General features: G+C 39.5%; 1 long non-coding RNA gene across 1 annotated transcript; it reads right to left on the bottom strand.

Moving 5' to 3' along the window:
- Nucleotides 1-2,527: 2,527 nt before the first annotated feature.
- Nucleotides 2,528-5,651, bottom strand: LOC118166666. Its single transcript, XR_004750654.1, has 2 exons — nt 5,488-5,651; nt 2,528-4,331 (listed from the first exon to the last, which is right to left on the bottom strand). It is a non-coding gene; the product is annotated as an uncharacterized LOC118166666 (long non-coding RNA).
- Nucleotides 5,652-20,311: the final 14,660 nt, after the last annotated feature.

Genomic DNA, 20,311 nt, shown 5'->3' with positions numbered 1-20,311 from the left:
AGGAAAAATGTGCCTGTAGTCTTACAGCAGCCCCTCAAACTGACCTACATCCTCGGGGAATGAATTTTGTTCTTGGATTCCTTTGAATTTGTATCTACCAAATGTTGCTGATGGCAGGAAAGAGAGGTTTGGGGATTAGAGCTCTTTTCATTTGTCTTGATGCTGTCTGCCATAAATATTGTTGCCTATGCAATGATGGTAAGGCCACTATGCAAGCATGAGAACAGAGTAATTGTAACTATTAACGGTACTAAGTTTTCCACATTTGTGGGCAATAAACTCAATTTAACAGAAAAAAAAAAGGACCAACAAAATATTCCCCAACACCTAAACCTGAACTTGCTATTCAAGTTCAGTTCTTCCAAAGTACCACTTTGTTAAGTCAACACTGAATCTTTTGACTGATGATGGTGAAATTATTACTTCCTCAGGTCCCACTCTTTAAAACATTTAACCCCTTAAATCTCTTAAAAGCACACTTGTGGTATCTGCTGCTTTTCTATCAATACTGTCACAGTGGTTGCTTGGAACTGGACACCTTTGGGCATCTGGCCTTTATAATACCAGCTATATCAGTCACAGGGGGACACTTGTGCCTGACATCGGCTTACAGTTCATGTAGTGACACTTCTAGAAGATGAGCTGTCAAGCTCTTTGCTGCCTGAGGGACATCACCTATGCCATTGGTACAGGAGCTGAAAATATACGTGTTCCTTCTACCAGCTGAACTAAAGGCACTTCATTGGGTAAATGACAGCAATGTTTTGACAGATGTTTCAGGACCAGCACAGAAGAAAAAATCATTCTCAAACTCTGTGAAAATGGCAGAACACACATACACATTTGTGTGTGTGTATGTAGAATTTTCCTTTTTTAATGTTTAAAGTTTAAAGATCCTTTAATGTCTTTAAAAGTGCAGTTGTGTCTTAGAAAAACTGCATCTTCAGTTCATTTATGAACAATCACATTTGTAAATTTTGGCTGGTATAAAATTATTCACAGGCACATATATTCCTAGTATGAGACAAAGATTGGAGACTACGGTTACATTTAGGTGGCAAAGAGTAAAAGGTTCACCACTGCTTAGTTTGTGGAGCATACAGCATGAAGTTTTACAAAGCTCTTTGCCACTTCATTGTTTTGATTTTCATCTTATATTCATTATATTCATTGTTTCTCCTTTTTGCTACTTTTTTTAGATGAGGGTCATACTCTGCCATTTAGCCTACACATTACTCCCAGTGATGTCCTACTTGTCAGGATGGGACAGCGTATTTAAGACTTAGGCATCCGAGATAACTCTGTTATTCACATATCCTTCCTGTGTGATGGCTACCTCCACACCCACACATTATTTTCCCCTTACCCGTACCTTTTCCCCTCCCTCTTCCCTTCTCCCCAGTTTTCCTGTTTGATTCCCACTTACCAGTTCTTTCTGACTCACTCTCAGACTTGTTTTGTGCCTGATACTAGTGAGCAACCTTTTGCCCCTCACCAGCCAGCTCTCACACCATCACGTCCTTCACCATTTGCATCCACATAGAAGAAAAGGAAACTTTTAGTCTAAGAAGCTGCCAAGCCACCATGACCAAATCTGAGCTGAGCCCACACAGTCAACATCTTGTATCAGTGGCAGATCCGGGCCTATATTTTAACAGCACACTTTGCCTTGGAGAACTTGTGGCGTTCTGGGTGGGCCAGAAGCTTTGGTTTAGCAGGGAGAGTCTCACAAAATATATTCACACCACATTCCTCGGGGCTGGCAGCAGTCACTGAGCATTATCTCCATGCACTCTAGCTGCTATGTCAGTTATTTCTTCACTGAGCAGTGAAGAATAGGCAGCTGTAATTTATACATCAACAAACACGACTCTTTGTGTCACAGGGCTTAGAAGAAGAGTGAGAAACTGTTTGAGTCAAGTTTTTAGGAAAAAAAGTATATATATATATCTATAGCCACAATAAATATACAGTGACCTTGTACTTGATAATTGTGCTCCTTCAAAAAGAAAGACAAAAATATTAAAAACTTGGAAAAAATATTTCCCTTAAAGCAGTATTACCACACTTGTATGTGCTTTACTTGTTAATGGTTAAATAAAAATTATATTTCTTTTGAAAGATCTGTTTCAGTTCTGATGTTCATTTCTGATGCTCAAAACCTGATAGGTACAGTGACACATTTTGCTTGACCTTTGCTTGCTTCCTGGCCATCTCAGATAAATTTCTTCTCCTCTTTTCATTGCACTCCTCAGTTTTATAATCATTAGCAGTTAGAAAGCAAATAGTTGCTCACACAGTTCAACTCGGATAGTTTGCGACTGCATAAGAAAGAAACTCGGAGCAAGGCTCTGCCCTGGGTGTGGACGTGAGCCTTTTGCCAAGCATCTTAACTCAAGAGAAACTCATGCCTTGGTCCCTGGGGACACCAGCACCACTGGCGAGCTGTGCAACAGCCAAGCTCTGTGCATGCGCTGGAAGAGGTTGTAAGAGGGATTGAAATGTTTGCCATGTGGGAAAAAGAAGATAAGTATCACTCCATTGTGTTTATTGATCACATTCAGGTTGTGCAAGCTTGAGGAGAAATAGTCCAGAAATTTAAGACAAAAAGAATCCTTATATTTCTCTTTATATATGAATTACAGATATGGAAAATTCATGTATGCAAAGAAAACTTTACACAGGTTGGACAGTACTATTCCTAGTGTTGCAGATTGCTCTCCTACTGCAAGTAGCTGCCTCCCTTGCTACATGTCTGAGAGATGATTTCATATTTTAACAAACCTCTTTTCCTATTGTATGAATGGGAGGGACTTCCTACATTTTATGAATCAACATGCAAATTTGAGAGCTTCCCATAAAATCATTCAGTAAACAGGATAAGTTTGCTCTAAACAGTTTTCATCCCATAACGATTCACTCTAAATTCAGCTAGCATCAACAAAATATTTTCTCTTGTGTTCTTCTAATATACTTTTCCTGGTGTAGAACAACAAGAAAAAATAACAGCTATTTTGTCTACACATTGAAGTATTTAAGTTAAGTTAAAGATACCCTCTACCAATAGTGACAGTACTTTGGTAGGCAACTACATAATTTTCATTTTAAATGCAAAATAATGAATTGAATTAAAATTGGAATTGATTGGATTCAGTAAGTGTAGCATTGCAGAAAATTGAAGTAGGAAATGTTTCAGAAGTCCACTACTTGGCATAAACAAGAATTTCACAGAAGATACCCTTACTGGATTACATTAATGGAGTATAGAAAATAGAGACTTTTATTACGTTATATAAAAGATTGTCAGATTGATGGTACAATAGCAAGCAAAAGAAAAAAAAAAAAAAAAGGCAATTTCCAATTTTACGCATATCAAAATTCATACCTGATAGTTTTCAGTGCCAAAGCTAACAATAATAACAGGATAAGGAATTGATAAAAATGGTTAAAAAATATCTTCACCCAACAGATATAACACTGTATCAGGTTGGGACATAGAAATGAGCCTCACTAGGTATTTTCCATAATGAAGATTAATAGGTATGTTTCTTAATTCATAAGCTGCTATTTCAAGAGAAATACTACCAGGAACACATTTTTTTGCTTCTAGTCCTACCAAGGGGTTAAAAGCAAACAAAGTAGATGCTCAAAGACAAATGTCAACAGTAACTTGGGCACCAAACTGGTGCCACATTAAAGTGGCTTGAGACCGGGATCAACAGTTGTCAGAGCAATAAGGGGGTGGCAAAATGGCTTGACTCATTTTAAGAGAACCTAAGCATTGTGTTAACATTAACAGCTGACAGTGAAAACATTGCTGAAAATGGAGTGCGAGACAGAGGTTTTCTCGATAGCCACAGGATGTCCTTGGAACAGAGGCTGCACCTCAATGAACTTGATTCCATTCACAGTACATTAGAAATAAATTAGTTAGGGTTGAACATAATCATAATGTCAGGGTAGTTTCTGCTCCAAGATCCATCGTTCCAGTTAAGAACCATGCCATACTTGGGGAAAAAAAAAGTCTTGCTTCCAAGCACACAGCAAATCACTTCCAGACCAAACCCAATGTTTCTCTCCACCTTTCTTCTTCCCATGTTTTCTTCCTGTTTCAAGCACAGTTATAAAAACTCACGTTCCATCTCAGCTGTTTTTGTCAGGAGAGCTAATGAGTTGGGGAGGGACTAAAAGAAAACACAGTAGAAATGGGGTCACGGAGAGGTTAAACTTCATGAATTTATTCATTGGGATTCAGCTCATGCCCTCCTGAAATGAGATGTCATCATTAAAATTGTGGATGACACTGTTGCACAACGATGCTTCATGATAAGCTGTTAGAAAGACATGAAGGAAATGGGTTTCATTTAGACTTCAATACATCACTGAGAAGGAAACAAGCCCAAATGAAACAAACAATGTCAGAAAAGTCCTGAAAACAATCTGTGTCTGTAGGATGATTGTAAAAGAGAAGTGTTCTAATTTCATTTAAAACAAACAAACAAAACACCACCACCATCAATCAATCAATAAATAAAAATCTCATCTTCCTTTCTTTTCTGGAATTAGCAGTTGTGAGACATGAATTGCACAAATATATTGGAAATGAATATATTGCTTATTTCATCCCAGTACTTTTGGTATAGCATAAACATTGGCTGGGTGTTTTTTTTTAACAGAAGTGAAGAATCTAATTTTTTGAAAAGGAGAAAAAAATGGAGTAACAGCCATTTCTGATGAAGCTTGAACGGTAAGGACTAATTGGAGGTGCAACCCAGGTTTGATATAGCCCTTTCAGTGCGTGAGCTCACACCACTGGCAGGTGAATCAAACGGCTGTCCCAAGGCAGAAATCAGCCATATCTGGGCCAGTCCTGACTGGTGCTGTTCTGCCTTCTTCATCAGGGCTTGGCATCTTCTCCCAAAAAGTTGCTTTAGTGCATTATTATCCTTCAGTGTTAGATGGCTTTCAAGTGGCTAAATGAAATCTTCCTGGCTGTAATTGGAAACCATTACTTTGTGCCTTATCTGCAATACACCCTTTCCTCTTTGCCCTCTGTACATTTAAACACTGCCACCCTATCCCACCCTCAGTTTCCTCTTCCTTTAATTTTCTACACCTCTTCTCTTAGGCACGTTTTGAGGTCTCCCCTGGCTTCTGTTCCCCTCTGGATTCCCCCTTGGTTCCCATCTCTCTGCAAACCAGTGCTTCATACTTAGTGGTTTCTAGGTGATACCTCACTAGAGCAGAGGAAAAATTGCCCGTTTACAGCCTCTACTCCCATTTATGCAACCCAGAATGACATTTGTTTCTTGTGAAACAACATGCCATTTACTGTCTGATTCACCATCAACACAAACCACTTCTGCTGAGCTGCTGCTTGCCAGAGTGCTCCCGTCTTGCATTTGCACAGCTGGCCACTAACTTGCTGAAGTGGCTTAACTACCACTGGTCCCTTCTGAGCCTCTTTTTATTTGCTGCAGACCATACCTGTACTTTGGGAAGAACATTTGGAATTAAAATCCCATCTCCTAAAATGTTTCCAGGCCTTCCCTACTTGCTGAAGTCTACAAATCTAATAAGTCTACTCACTATTAATACCTCCAGCTTTTTATAACTGGATGCCTCAGTTATGAACAGTATTTTTCCTACCATCCTTGAAGACTGCCTTGTTTTTTGGAGAATTTATGGGACGCTGAAATTAACCAAGTTGCCCACAGAAAGGTTGCTGGCTCATCAGTGAGATTTACAGCCTGCTAACTACTCTGTAATAAGGTAAATAGGGAACTGCTGGGCCATCAGGGAGTCTGACACAGAAAAAAATAAAATAAATAATAATAATAATAATAATAATAATAAAAATGACAGCAGTTTCCTCTCCTTTCCCAAGCCCCTTGTCTCATTATGTTAAAAAAAAAAAAAAAAAAAAAAAAAAGTTTTAATAAGATGGAAACTTTCCATTTTGAGATAATATTGGAGCTTCTACTTTGAAAGTACTTGGTGAGATTAAAGGATGTCAGGTCTGAATAAATACCATGGAACTTTAAATGGGATTTCTATCAAATAGAAACAAAATGCCCTGCAGAAGAAAGCCATCTCTCTGATTATTCTCTGTGCTGTATAATTGGTATCCATTTTATCATGACTCTCCAATTCAGAACAGCCTTGATTTTTACCACTGAGAAAACAATGCATAGGAGAAGACAAAGTCCCATATGACATACTGACTTTGTTGGCAGGGAAGGGAAGCATGCACATGAACTGTAGATAAACTAAGCTGTAAATTAATTTTAACAGAATTGAGATTTCCTGAGGGGGGGGGGGGGGGGGGGGGGGGGGGGGAGGGCAGGGGGGAAATTATGTGCCTTTCTTCTGGAAGAACTTATGGCACTTTCTCTTTTCTACATTGGTGATGTCTCTGCTTCCACTTTGCATTGCTCTGGAGTAGATTAACTTTCTGGGTAGCTCTCATTACCACATTTCATTGTGTGACAGCATTTCTGTAATCATGAGCTTTCAAAGACATTGCTGTACACCTACTGCTGGATCCCTTCTGTTCTGATCAGCTGCCCTGGGAAAGCTGTAAAACTGTAAACAAACACTTTTTTTCTCTTCTTCTTTTAAACATATATATTAATATGATGAAAAAAATCACACATCTGTGATATTGCCTACCAAAATATTAGCTAATAAATTATCTAAGTGAAAGAAACTTTTAAATCCAAGCCCATATTAGCAGAACTCCATCTTGGAGAAGTACAAAATACATGAAGGACCACTCCTGCCTTTGGAAAAAACACCCACACATTGAAAAGAAGCTGTTCTCTTCTCACCTCAGTACATCTACTGACTATACCTACATAACATTTTCAAGTAAGACAACCACAAAAGGTAGGTGCTTTTGGTAGTCTTTTGTTTTAGGTGACTTTTTCAGTATACTTTACTGTTATGCTGGCTAGTTTTTTATTTGTTGCATTTTGTTTAAATCTCAAGTAAAGAAGTCAAAAAATTCAATGCAGAGAGGCAGAAGTAAAAACTGACCTGGAAAATATCACATAAATGGAACTCAAACACTGATCTTAGCAAAATCTGAAGGGAAATGCCAGCCAGAATTACAAGTTACCTTTAAAAGAACGAACACTTTTTTTTTTTTTTTTTTTTTTTTCTTTTTTTTCTTTTTCCTAGAGCTACCAAAGTATCTGGACCTGGCCTATAGCAATATGGTGTGGTTTATATTCCAGGTGTCCTCAGTTCACTCCCTTTACTGCTGAACTCAGACATTCAGTCTGCAATTTGTTCCATACAGGTGGACATGTGCAAGCAACAGTTACACTGATTGTGACAAATTAGCTCATTTGCTTGCAATTGCTGAGGTTGAGGCAGTTGGAAAATGTAACAGCAATGATTTTCCAAGTAAATGGCAAAAACTTGCACACATATGTTCAAAATAGCTCATCTGCAAGGTGGTAGTAGTGGACAAACCACTACCCAAAATACTGAATGTAGCTATTGCAAGGAAAACATTGTATGCTGAAGAAGAATACGGGGAAATGACAGCTGACATTCCCTTGGAAGACCCAGTTCTGCCAAGGGCTCTGTTTGAAGTGGCCAGCTTGTAAAGTACTGTTTGGAATGATGTGCTGAAATGTCATAAAATCACTTATTTATTTTGAATAGCTTCACTTGTCCAAAAAAATTATATTTTTTAATGCAACAGGAGAACCTACATGCAAAAACCAGAGCAAGCAAAAATCAGCAAAAATGCCATGTACCACGTCCTCTGAGAAAGGCAAGATGCTGCTTCTCATAACCTCATCGCCATCATCCAGACTCTTTGAAGGCATTTCTTGCTTCTTTTCTGTTTGAAACCTTATGCTCATTTCAAGCACACTCTATAGGGACAGACCAAGGAGCTGTGCTGTGTGGCCATAACGGCGATGCCAAGGTGCTGTTTTCTGTTCTGTTGCTTGATTTTTCAGCCCCTCAATTCTGCACACTTATATTAGGTACACAGCATGTATTTTGACTGCTAAGTGTTTCACGATAATGCCTTTCATATGTGGGTAAAAATTACATCTATGCTCAAGCTCCTGACCCAAATCCATAATCCTGACCTGAGTTTCCTCTAAGGGGAAAAATGTTTGCATAATAATGATATGCTTGACCTCAGATCTTAATCTGGAGAGACATGAATCAGAAGACAGGGCTCTGGAATGACAAGAACTAACTTATATTCTCATGTCTGGCAACGGGTCGCTCCGTGACCTGAGGGAGTCGTTTCTTCCCTGGGTGCCTTGCTTTCTCCCCGTGAACAGCGGTAATAATGCTTACCCACACAAAGGCAATTTGAGGTCTATTGCCAAAGGCTGCTAGATGCATTTATAACTGCCTGGGAAAATTTTGTTTTGTTTCTTAGAGAATGACCAGGATAGCAGCTTCTACATAGTTCTGAGGTATTTACATGCAGCAGTCCAAATCAGCCATTGCTAATACAAATCTGATGAGGTCTTTGAGGGTCTCTGTGCATTTATTGTCCATCGACAGGCTCTATAATTAGGCTGAAAATACAGGAATGAGCTCATGTTTGGAGCTTCTGCCACTGTTTCACTGTTACGAGGAATTTCTATACCAGTTGCCCCACTACCAGTGGAGCAGGCATGTTGGGGAAGAGGAAAGGGAAAGAAAGGTCTTACCAAAGACCAGGACCCTTAGGACAGACTCTTCTTTCCATGTCCAGCTCTGCTAAAGGGAGTCCTTACACCCCATGGATCCTCTCTGTGATGCCAAGCTTGGTGGACACCCCTCTCCATGGGTACACACTTGCTGTGACTGCCCCCCACTCTTCAGCTCAGCCTTGCTCTCCACTGCATGGATCTGAAGTTTATCCCCCCAGAATCATGTGTCTTTACCCAGGGGAACATTGTTCCCTTAGCAGAGAGCTGGGCTGACATCTGTGGCACCTACTGGGGGTCGGCTGCTGGTGGTGGGGCCTGTCACAGCTGGTGAGGTGTGTTAGTGCAGCTAGGCCCTTCTGAGTCACTAACCCCAGGCTGGATATACAGGATGCAAGCCGCTCGTTACAGGAACTTTGTCAGCCAGATACATGGTCTTTCTTCTTTCTCAGACTTTGAAGTGGTTTTGTGGTTGTACAAAAGCTGTTTAGTCAACACAGCCTCCCTGCCAGGCAGCAAAGTAGTTACTGGGATCAGAGTGTCAGGAAAGACAGAAAGTGTAACGTTGCGTTCATTTGGAAATTTTATATTCATCTGTGTGTTCCTTCAAGGTGGGAAGCCTCCCAAAGTTCAGTTAGAACAGCCACCATCTTCAGCTGTTCTAATCATGAGTGCTGGGGCTGCACTGACTCCAGTGCCTGTGCACAGGGCTCTCAGGCAGGGCCCACCTCCACAACAGGGAAGAGCTCCCTCTCCAATTTACCAGGCCCTAAAACCATTTCTGCCTGTGGAGATCACCTCTCCCTGGGTTTCACTAAATTATGGACTTCACTGTTTTATGGGTTTGCTGCTTCCCATCTGAGAGCTATCTAACATTGCAAGCAAATAGGACAGACTCTGCAAAGGGTTTTCAACATATGCAGATTTCTATCAAAGTCACAAGGCTTATGCAAATTAGGAAAAAGTAATAAAATCTGCCTGGAAAAGCATTTTACTAACCCTAAACTCCCTTTGAGCTTAGAGAAGTCCTTTCACGGAATCTGTTTTTTATACCTCCTTACTCAGTAGACCTTTTACCTCTTATGTTGAGATAGATCTCCATCTAACAAGACACGGTCACTTCAAACCTCTTCAAGGGATTCAAACCTTTGTTGCTGGGGTCAAAAAAAGAAGAAAGTAAAAGGGAAAAATTATTGGTTAGATGTATTGAGCAATATTGTTGTGTTTGAATATGGGGTCTTTCTGTTTCATAACTCTAGATCTCAAGTCCTACACTACCAGTGACAAAAAAAAAGAGAGGGAAAAAGATTTTTTTTTTTTTTTTTAAAAAAAAAAAAGGAAAACAGTATAGTTGCCTGATCAAAATATTGCTTGCAGGGCAAGATAAAACTTTTAATATGAGGTAAGTCTCCATTTTTCTGGCTTTTCATCTAAACATAAAATACCACTCCTATCTATAAATTAGTATTTATTTGTATTGTTTTATTCCTTAAGAATTGAGCCATGGACCAGAAATGCTATGTTGTTCCTTGGCAAATACATGCACACAGGACCACAAAGTTGGAACCTCACTGCAAAGAGATCTTAAAGGCTCAAAGAAAGAAGATGAAAATGCATCTTTCCAGATCTAAATCACTTTTAACTCAATCATTTTTCTAGTTTCAAATGTTAAAGAAATTGCCTCTTTTGTTATGTAGCTGATTACTATGTGTTTTCTGCCACATTTAATCATGATTAGACATAGTTTTGTATCTTAGAAAGCTGTACATTGCTTTTGTGCAATCTGTGTGTGAGAAAGGTTTGAGTAGATTCATTTCTCACCAGAAGATCATCATATTGGAATAACAAGTACACACTTGCAAAATTTTCTTCTGATTTTCAGGACTGTCAGACTTTTGCACATAATTTTTTTCCTCAGTTTGGCTTTTCTCTGCTTTCTTTTTTCAGTCCCTCAGTTCATTAGTCTCACCCTCTCCCTCTTCTCTCCCTGTCCTTTCCCACTCCATACTATCTTCTCAGGTTTTCCTATTTGACAGCTGAAATGTAACAAGGAGAAAATGGCTTTACTGCTATTTCTGACAGTACAAGTATAAGCCAAAGGGTGATAAGGCTGCAACTAACAGCCATGAGTGCATGTAAGGAGATCCCCCTCCCTTTTTTCCTTTTTTTTTTTTTTAAAAAAAAAAAAAAAAAAAAAAAATTCTCTTGATTTGGAACTAAAGACAAATGAAAGAGCCCGATGCCTCAGCATTCAAACAAAAACCACAGGTGGAAAGAGATACTTAGAGAGTGTGGCATGGCCCAAGCCCCACCTATGATACACTAAATCACAAGGGCCCAAGGCTACCGATATGTTAGACTACTGGGCAGAGCTTTAATGGGACAGCCAACAAAATACTTTAATACCTTATGATCTCTGAAAATTTAATCCATCTTCTTCATCTTAGAAGTCCTCATGAGAGAGATATCTCTTAGCAGTATCATTTCTTCTGCCACGAAACCTATTATTACTCCTGCTTCACTGATTTGAATGGGTTTACACTAGAGAATAAAATCCCTTAAAGTTTTCAATCACTAGGTAAACTAAAAGACAAGAGAGATCCCTCAACAGAGGAAAGTATTATCCTAGAAGCTCTGAATGTTTTTTTTTTCCTGCCATAAAAATGAACATAGTGGATGTTAAAATTCAGCATCCTGGAGGTTAATGTCTTCTCCTTGCCTGGAAAGGTTCTCATACACACAGCTCCACCAATGCTCTGGGTTTTCAGCAGGAAAAGGGCACCTCTGAGCATGGCAGAGCTAGTTTATAAAATGGCCAGCATGACTACAGCTGTCTTTGAACAGCAGCAGGGCTAAAGCAGTACCATGGCTGAGAACCGAGGTCCATCGAGTTAAGAGCTGAGGTCCATCTTTAGGGCAGAGCCCAGTTTCACTGCTGGTACTGTACCCACTCGTCCTCCCAACTCATCTGAGTGAGAAGCTTTGGTTCAGTGTTAGTTCTGCTTTAAATAACTGATTTCAGCAATCTCTTTTTGCTAGTCTCAAGTATTTCAAGCCAGCTATTGCAGATTTTGAATGCTGATCTGGGTCTCTGCCCAGGTATCACTCTGACCATTTGAGCAGGAGCATCACATGCTTGCATGATATTTCCCTTCGTGTCCCAGCCTGGACCTACCCCAACAAGCAAATGCTTCTGGGGTTTAATGCATCCCCAGCTGATCTTCCTGTCACAGCCAGCTGCTCGGTGCTGGTATCGCAGCACAGCAGTGGGGAATTGTTTAATATAACACTGCAGCTTGAAAATGCATTCTTTTCAAGCCAAGGAGACTAGTCTCCATCAAACAGGACTTTGAATCATAAATAATGTCACTTGTCTTTATAGAAAAGATGACACTCAGTTAATAGGGTGGCAAAGTTCATACGCTACCCTATAATTAAAAAACAAGGGGAAAGACGGACCACTTAAAAGGGTTTCCTGCTGTGACAAATTCTGTGGATAATAACATTTTTGCACTGCTGTAAAAAGCTACCACTTCGGCTGTAAATCCTCCAGCAAGGGTAATGAGTAACATAGTTGGCCTTTCAATTGTTTTGTAGCCTGATGCCCAATCTTTTCGGAAAATAAAAGCACAATGCCTGCATCATTGGATCAATTGATCCAGAATATATCTTAAAGAAACAGCTTTGCTTCTGCTTCAGTGCCTAATTTCAGTTGTGTAATTAAGGCAATATCATTTGCATTTTTGATTTATGTGCCTTTTGGTCTGCACAAACAAATGCCATATCCATGATTTAATTCTTATCTTTATTTTCTGGTGGCTCACATTTCAAATCTTTCTGTACATTGACAATTTATTATTATTATTATTGATGTTGTTGTTGTTATTGTCATCTATTATTGCCAATTGACTGCCACAAATCCCCTCCCACTAGAGACTTTGGTGGCAGGGAAAACATTCTTCCCTCATCTGCCAGCAGCCTCTTAGCACACAACCCTAGCTGAAGAGCACTTCACAGCAGATATCATTTCTAATCTTAATAGGCTCAAACTTTCTTTTACACCTTTGTTAACCTCAGAACAGAAATACAGCAAGTTCACAACTTTTTTGTTGTTGTTGTATAGAGTATAATGAAAGACCCCACCCCCCCAATCCTCCCATTTCCTCTTGTGATTAATTGAAATGCAGCCCTCTAAACCTCCACTAATTTGTTTTGTAGCCAGCTATTTCCTCAACCAGTTGCAGCAGATGAAAGTTGTTGATAGGAGGCTGCATTTTTTTTTTTCGTTCCATTGCTACATGCCAGTTAAATCCCTGGCTTTGCTCCCCTATCTCTTGACACATATAGCTGAGCCACCACAGATAAACCCACCAGGCTCAGACACGTCCATTAGGCCTGCGAGGGGCTCGCTTTGCTCTCTGCTGAACAGCCTGGTGACAGGCAGTGAATGTAGCTGCAGAGGAGGAGGGTCATGGAGCAGAGCGCCTAGCAGTTAAGGTTATCATTTCCCAGGCTACTTCAGGGGCCAGGTTTTTCCACCCTCTCCCATCCTGAGCACTCCAAAAGCAGGCATCTGCTGAGCCAAGCAGGAGGCCAGTGCAGCTGCACGCATGTGAGGCAGGCAGCGTGGAGGTCTCCGTTGTTCAACTTGCCAAAAAAATTACAGGGCACATTTATCTGGGCTCTGGGATTCAAGGCAGCATAGGGAATAATTTTACTCAGGCATTGACTGGGAGATTAGAGCTTGTTGTTAATATGTGCATGGTTTTATACTAGCTAAACCTATTCTCCTCCTGAAGGTTACACATGACTGGGTTGTTTGGACAAAGCCCTCTTTTTTTTTTTTTTTTTTTTTTTTTTTTTTGGTACTACAGTTAGCTTGATTTCATCCAAGTCATTCTCATTCTTCATGTGTCATGCTCTGCGTATGCTTGCCGGCAAATTTACATCCTAAAACAGTTGAGTCACAACCTTCCATACAATTTTTTTTTTCCTGTTCTCAAATGTAGACATTTTCTTTCTGGGACTGAATCCCAGTTTCCTTCTGCTTATTGTTGTCTTTAGTTTTCAACTTGTTTGGGACAGGGGGGTTCCACTGTCCTGCTGGGGCTGGGGGGAGCTCAGCTGCAATTGATCTAGCACTTGACTGACATACTATGTTTCTGTTTCATCAGCTTTCCACACAATTGACCATAAAATTAAACCTATACTTCTAAAGCACTTAGTCAGCTGTAAGAATTACCCATTATGCCCATTTATGTGCTGTATGGGTTTTTAGTTTTCTTTTCTTTTCTTTTCCTTTTTTTTTTTTTTTTTTTTTTAATTATTTTGTGCTGGTCTAGTGCTTTGCATCTCAATGTTGCTGTTAGTGAAATATAAAAGGGGCATCTAAGGGCCACATAAGCAGGGAGACATGGACCCACCAGGCTCTGAACCATGTGTGTTTTCTTTTTTTTTTTTTTTTTTTTCCCTCTGCTTTTGTTTCCACTGTCATTGACAGTGTTAGCCCAATAGAGTTTGTAAGAAAATGTCTTCAAAGTGCAGTTCTGTTGCTGCTTGACTGCATTTGTCTATGTTTTTTCTTTGTCTGTCACTGAAGCATTGACTCAAGAATTACTGAAAACTTACATCAATTTCTAATGAGTAAGACTTTACCAAGCAGGTATCTGGATAAAGAACAACAACAACAACAACAAAAAAACACACTACTTTTCTCTCCACCCCAGCTGCTTTGGATCCCATTGAAGACTGCCAAATGAGTTAGAGTCATGCGTGAAGTTTGTCACTTCTTAGTTGCTGACAGTACCTACCTCAACGTACTACATGCTATGCATGTTAAATGATTTTACTAAAAGAAATTGAAATGCATTGAAAGTATTGCTGTCTGTTATGTAGCACTATTCTTTCCACATGCAGTTGGGAAAAAAAAGAAAAAAAAAAAAAAAAGTGATTGTGTTTTGCCATTACAATATTTGGTTTTAGTGAATATGAACATTTCAGAAGCTGAATAAAACTAGTCACTATAACATATTCAGCCCATCTATTCCAGCACAAGTTGGATACTAAAATATAACATCCCACTTAGGACTGGTTGTGATTTTACATATATAAATATGTAAGAGGAAGAGATGTTTTGTAGGTTTATAGTCAGATAAAAATTTCAAGGCAGACCAAAACTGACCTCCTTGCCTCCTCAAAAAAAAAAAAAAAAAAAAAGAAAAAAGAAAAAGAAAGAAAAAGAAAGAAAGAAAAAAAAAATACATCTCTTGGCAAAGATCAAGTCTGAGTATTAGAAATGTCATTCTATCACTTACTGATAAAAATACTCTTTTTATAAAATAGGCCCACCAAGCCGCAGAGTATCACTATTTCATCACATGCTTTGGGCCATTTTTTCCAATGTATTGCCATAAGTAAGAAAATACACTCAACAGGAATGGTATTACTATAGTAAGAAACTAAGTGAAGTTATTTTTTTTGTTTTGTTTAACAATTTCTAAACTACGAGTTGAGGTATGATATTAAATGGTGAAATGGAAAAGGTCCTTTTTAATTTAGTCTCTCTACCTAATCCACAACAGAAAGAAGTTATTTTCTTTGGACAACAATTCTTTGATAAGATCTGTCATTACCCAACTATCTGATAAGCTAGTAACTGAAGATCCGACGTCACCTTTTATTTACTTATTCTGTCAGCAACACAGGGATCCGATGATACAGTAACTCCAAAGTTTTCAGAAGTTTTCTTAGCCATAATTTATAAATGAAATTCCAAAGGAACTTCCATTCTTTTTCATAAATCACAAATTAAATATGATCCTCTGAAAGAAAAAAATCACTACACAGTAGAGACAACTGACAGTTGTGACTGAAGCTCTTGCCAGCCAGCCATGTGTTTAGCACAAATGCATTTCTTACCCCTGTGGTTTCCTCAATTACAAGCTGTAAATCACATCTCCCAGTGATATGTCTTACCATTCACAGTCCAAATCATAAGGTTTTTGCCACTACTGTTAAGAGCACATGTGTGTTGTAGTGGACTGGCACCTCTGGGGCTTGTGGCTTCTGTGAGCTGGATTTGCTGAGGTGTGGCATGCAAGCTGCAGGGCCATCTCTGGGGAACCAACTATTTTAACCATTTTTATTAATAAGGATTTTTTTCATTTTTTCATTATGCAATGCAGACTCCAAGGGCATAGCATTTTTACTAGACCAGCAACAAATCTGACAGGTAGTTAAAGAATTAATTAGGCTAATGTAAAGTTCTTAATTCCATAGAAGTCAGTAGTTATCTTATTGCTCATAGCAAAATTTTGTGTGCAACACCTTGGGCTGGGATTTTGAGATGCAACATGAATTATTTCACGATGCTTTCTACTTTGAGCTGTCTACCTGACTCTATTTTAACATACTCAGTGCTCTGTTTTGAAATTCATGCTTGCAACTTCAAAAGAAAATGACCTGGGAAGACAGTTTAAATAAATAATGATTGGTTATTTGCTATTATTCAAAGGAGGCTGTGACATAATACATGTTTTACAACCAACAAGGTTTAGATAGTGAAACTATTGTACTAATCATAGATAATAATGAAACTATTGTACTAGTAATGTAATTATGCAAAACCACCATTTAAGTCTATTTATTTTTGCTACTGCATATGTATATAATGAACTCTTTCCATAGGTCCTCTGTGTAGCTTTTTTATGCTTTGATTTGACCGTATCTTGTCTCTCCTGATGAACACGCATTGATTTGCAACTCCATCTGCCGTATTTAAACTTTAACTTTAAAAAGGCTGTCGGTATATCTGTGAGCATGCCCCCTCTGTGCCTTTTTATCAGACCAAATCAGCACGCAGGAGGAATCGCAGGAATCCCACTCTCGGCTCCGCTAGCCATTAAAGCTTGACCTGTGACTCTGTGGCATTCCTCACGTCTCCTGTGCAGTCATTCCTCTGCTGCCACAGAAACTGCCAGTTATTGCTGGCAGCGATGGCCAACTGCTTTGATCACCTGCCTTGCTATAGGGGAAAATTATACACGCCGTTCCAGCACAGCTACAAAAGGAATACTTAGCATTTTCCTCAACCTTTTCCTAGGTCATTAGTTAAGTCCCTAAAACAAAACTACTGGAAGTTTCAGCAGTGTTTTGATTATGTCTGCATGGTGAGGAAGATGCTCAGCTGGTAGGAATTGTGCATTTAGAGGCACAATGACCAAGAGCAAAACAACGATCTGCTTCCCTTGCTGGGGATTCCCTGTACTGCACTACTATTAATGTTTAGTTAGTCATTTAAAAGATGTCAATTATTTCATTTTTCTTAAGCATTAAAACCCCAAATCTTTATGTCCATTCCTGAATAGTGAACACATCAGCTTTGATTCAAAGGTTTATCACCAAGCTTGTCCTTTATCTTGTGTCATATACTTGTGCTTTGTACTTTTCACATACCTTAATTGTACATATCCATAGAATGATTTATTTTTCCACATACGTTTTGTTTTAATAATTTTTTAAGTTTCCCTAGTAATTCATTTCATTAACACAATCTTATAAATGCTACTGAGAAATAAACCAAAACAAGCTACGTAAGAAACTGAGTCTTAGTAGTGCCAAGATTTTATTTTCTGCATTGCACATGCAAAGTTTTTCTAGTTAATTAAGAACAAACACACCCACAGCACAACTATCTCCTACAACATGAATTTCATTTCCTTCAAGCTAAATAAAGACCAAACAAAACTGTTCTTGTTACAATTCTGATCTTCAAAGGAGTTTATTTATTTCCTTTTATAGCTCTGGACATCCTTGAGCTTTCTGTGTTTAGATTAAATCAGCTCCAGAATCCCCCTGTCCCTTTTTGCTGCAAACAATGCTGAAATGGGAATGATACCTTAAGATTAAAGCTGAACCCCCCGAATCAGTGGGATTAAGTGAAAAGAGGTTGCCAAGAAGAAAGAGCAGCCCTACCCTAGACTCCTGCAGTCTGGGCCCTTGCAGGTCTCTGACGCTGGGCAAACCGCTGGAAACAAACACCTCAGTTCCCTGTTTACTTATTGGAACGAGGATCTGTTCCTGCCTGCTCTGGTGTCTCTGCCAGAGGAATTCTTTTGGGGCAGGAACTGCCTTTTTGTGGATGTTGGTGAGGTCCCTATTATCATGGTACTAGGAACAAGTGCATTGCTGCCATCTGACCCCCACATCTCAGCATCCTCTTCCTAGCTGGGCACTGGGCACCGAATTGGTCCTGATACCACACACATGCTGGTGAGTTTCTATGATCCTGTCAATGACACCATTTTTTCTCTCTTTGTCTTAAAACTGAGAGCTCTGGCTGCACCTTCAAATTCAATAAATAAATAAATAAAGATATTTTTGTACACTTTCTCTTTTGTAGGTGGTTTTTATCTCCTTCAGGTTACTAAAACACATTATCATTGCATCAAGATGAAATTTTTGACTAGCCACAAATTTTCCTAATTGTTTCTCCATAACACTTAAAAAAAATTGCTGAACCTGTAAGCTGTCCATGACCAAAACAAAACAAAAGCCATGTTTCCTCCTAAAAAAGTCTGTTATGTTATACTAAGACTAAGCAAGAGAAAGGAAGCAACATTGTCCTTTGCAGGAGTGACGAATGATGAACGTCTGGTGGAGCTGTGATGGATCGTGATGTCCTAAGGACACCGGAGGTAACATAGGGAGGGGAACAAGAGTCTATGAGGTCAGCTGGTATAGAAGGGAATCTCACAGACATCCGCTATCAACTCTTATATAAGTGGTCTAGCAGACTCATCAGACACAGTCCTAAATAATTTTTCTCCACTTACATCCAGCTTTGAAACTAGCTAGATTTATGTTCAAATCTGCAAAAGGCATATTCACCTTCATATTTTATCTTAGAGGGCAAGTATTGTCATAACTGGAGGTGCGCTTGTGTGCTTTATATTTCGTGCCTGAGCACAGCAAAGATTCATTTAGCATACTTTGGTAGGCAGGAACTTTGCCTCTAATGGGTTAGTTAAGAAAAGACATTTTTTGAAGGCTGGAATAGAGGAGAATGGAAAATATTTATTTCTAAGTGTGATATATTTCTGTTGTATGTTGGGGTAGCTTGATAATTTTCAATGTACATTTAAAAATTTTTAATATGCATTTTAAAATCGGATGATATGTAAAAAATCAGTTTTCATTGTGAGGCGCACTCTGCACAGAATGCACTTCATTTAAGACAAAGGGTCCCAAATGGAGGCCTTGGCCCTCCATCCTATATCTCCTAGTAGCACCGGAGCACTTGTTTCCATTGCCACTAAAAGCTCAACTGCTCACCTCAAGCAGACCATCTGGCCAAGTCTAACCAGATGTCTTGCAAACTTGATTTTCATGATTGGATAGACAATGTTACTCAAAGTAATACTATTTCCAAAGCCTCTTATTATATTCTGGTTGTTTCTGTGCTGTCACTTGAGAAACTGGTTGAGATTGTCTTTGATGGATGGGCAGTGGTTCATAATCCAGGATCCACGTTCCCTCGCATGTTTGAAAAGGTCAATACTAAAATCTCCCTGGAAGCCACTGAAGCCATCACAAATTAATATTAGAAAGGAAATTACAATATAACACAATATTACAATATAATACAATACTGCAATAACCCCACATCACCACTCCTTGCTATTAGGACGCTGGCATTGCTGTTTCTTTGAGTGAGGTCTAGCTGTGTGGACCAAGCTGCTGCCTCTTCTCAGACATAAAACACACACTTTAAGATCTCTTAGAGTTTTCCAGCCCACTCCCTTGCTCACAAGGCTGAACATTGTTTTCCATGACCCAAAATGTTTTCCCCAGTAAAACTTAACAGTTGAATACACATGGAGAGCAATCAATTTCACAAATCATTGTCAGTGTGGTGTGTAGCACTTGGGTTGACTTATGCATACATCTTCTGGGGTCATCTGGGGAAAGCCCGTCCTGCACATGCGTGTAGTGCACTGGGGGATAAAGGACACTGCCTGCCCATCCCTAGTGCAAGCGGGGGGCAAGAGTGACATTATGGGGACCTGTGCCCCTGTCATCCCTGTGGCTGCACTGTTTTGGCAGGGAGATACCATGGCAGTGCACGTTTCCCCACTACGTGTCTCTGTATGAGGACAAGGAGGTTTTTGAGCTTGTACATCCCTCTTCTTGATTACCCCTAAATGCTGGCATAGACTCAGTGTGTTCACTGATATGGATGTGCACTCTCACGAGTAGACAGGAGCAGGCTGTACGCCCTTCAGCACGTATGCTAGCTGGTATCTCACACGTGTGGCTGCTCAGAGGGAACCACCTCAGCGTTCCCGCGGCACCAGCTTGTGCCAAGCCAGGGTGTAGACAGCCTGGATCGTAACACCAGGCTTGAGACTTCCCCCCCTTGCCAGTAACAGGAACAAAATAATCTAGTTTAAATAATTCCCCAGCGGAACACGGGTCACACCAAAATGACCTGCTCACATCCTTTCATTAAGTCACTTTTCACACAATTAAAATAACTAAATAATAAATAAACAGGATTGCTAGCAGTTAACAGAAAGTAAAACAACGTTTATCAACAAAATTAAGATTAATTATTCACTGAACTCTCATTAGGAGAAAGAACC

Source organism: Oxyura jamaicensis, chromosome 4, assembly GCF_011077185.1.
Source record: "Oxyura jamaicensis isolate SHBP4307 breed ruddy duck chromosome 4, BPBGC_Ojam_1.0, whole genome shotgun sequence".
Taxonomy (NCBI): Eukaryota; Metazoa; Chordata; class Aves; order Anseriformes; family Anatidae; genus Oxyura; species Oxyura jamaicensis.
This window is presented reverse-complemented; position numbering and strand designations above follow the sequence as displayed.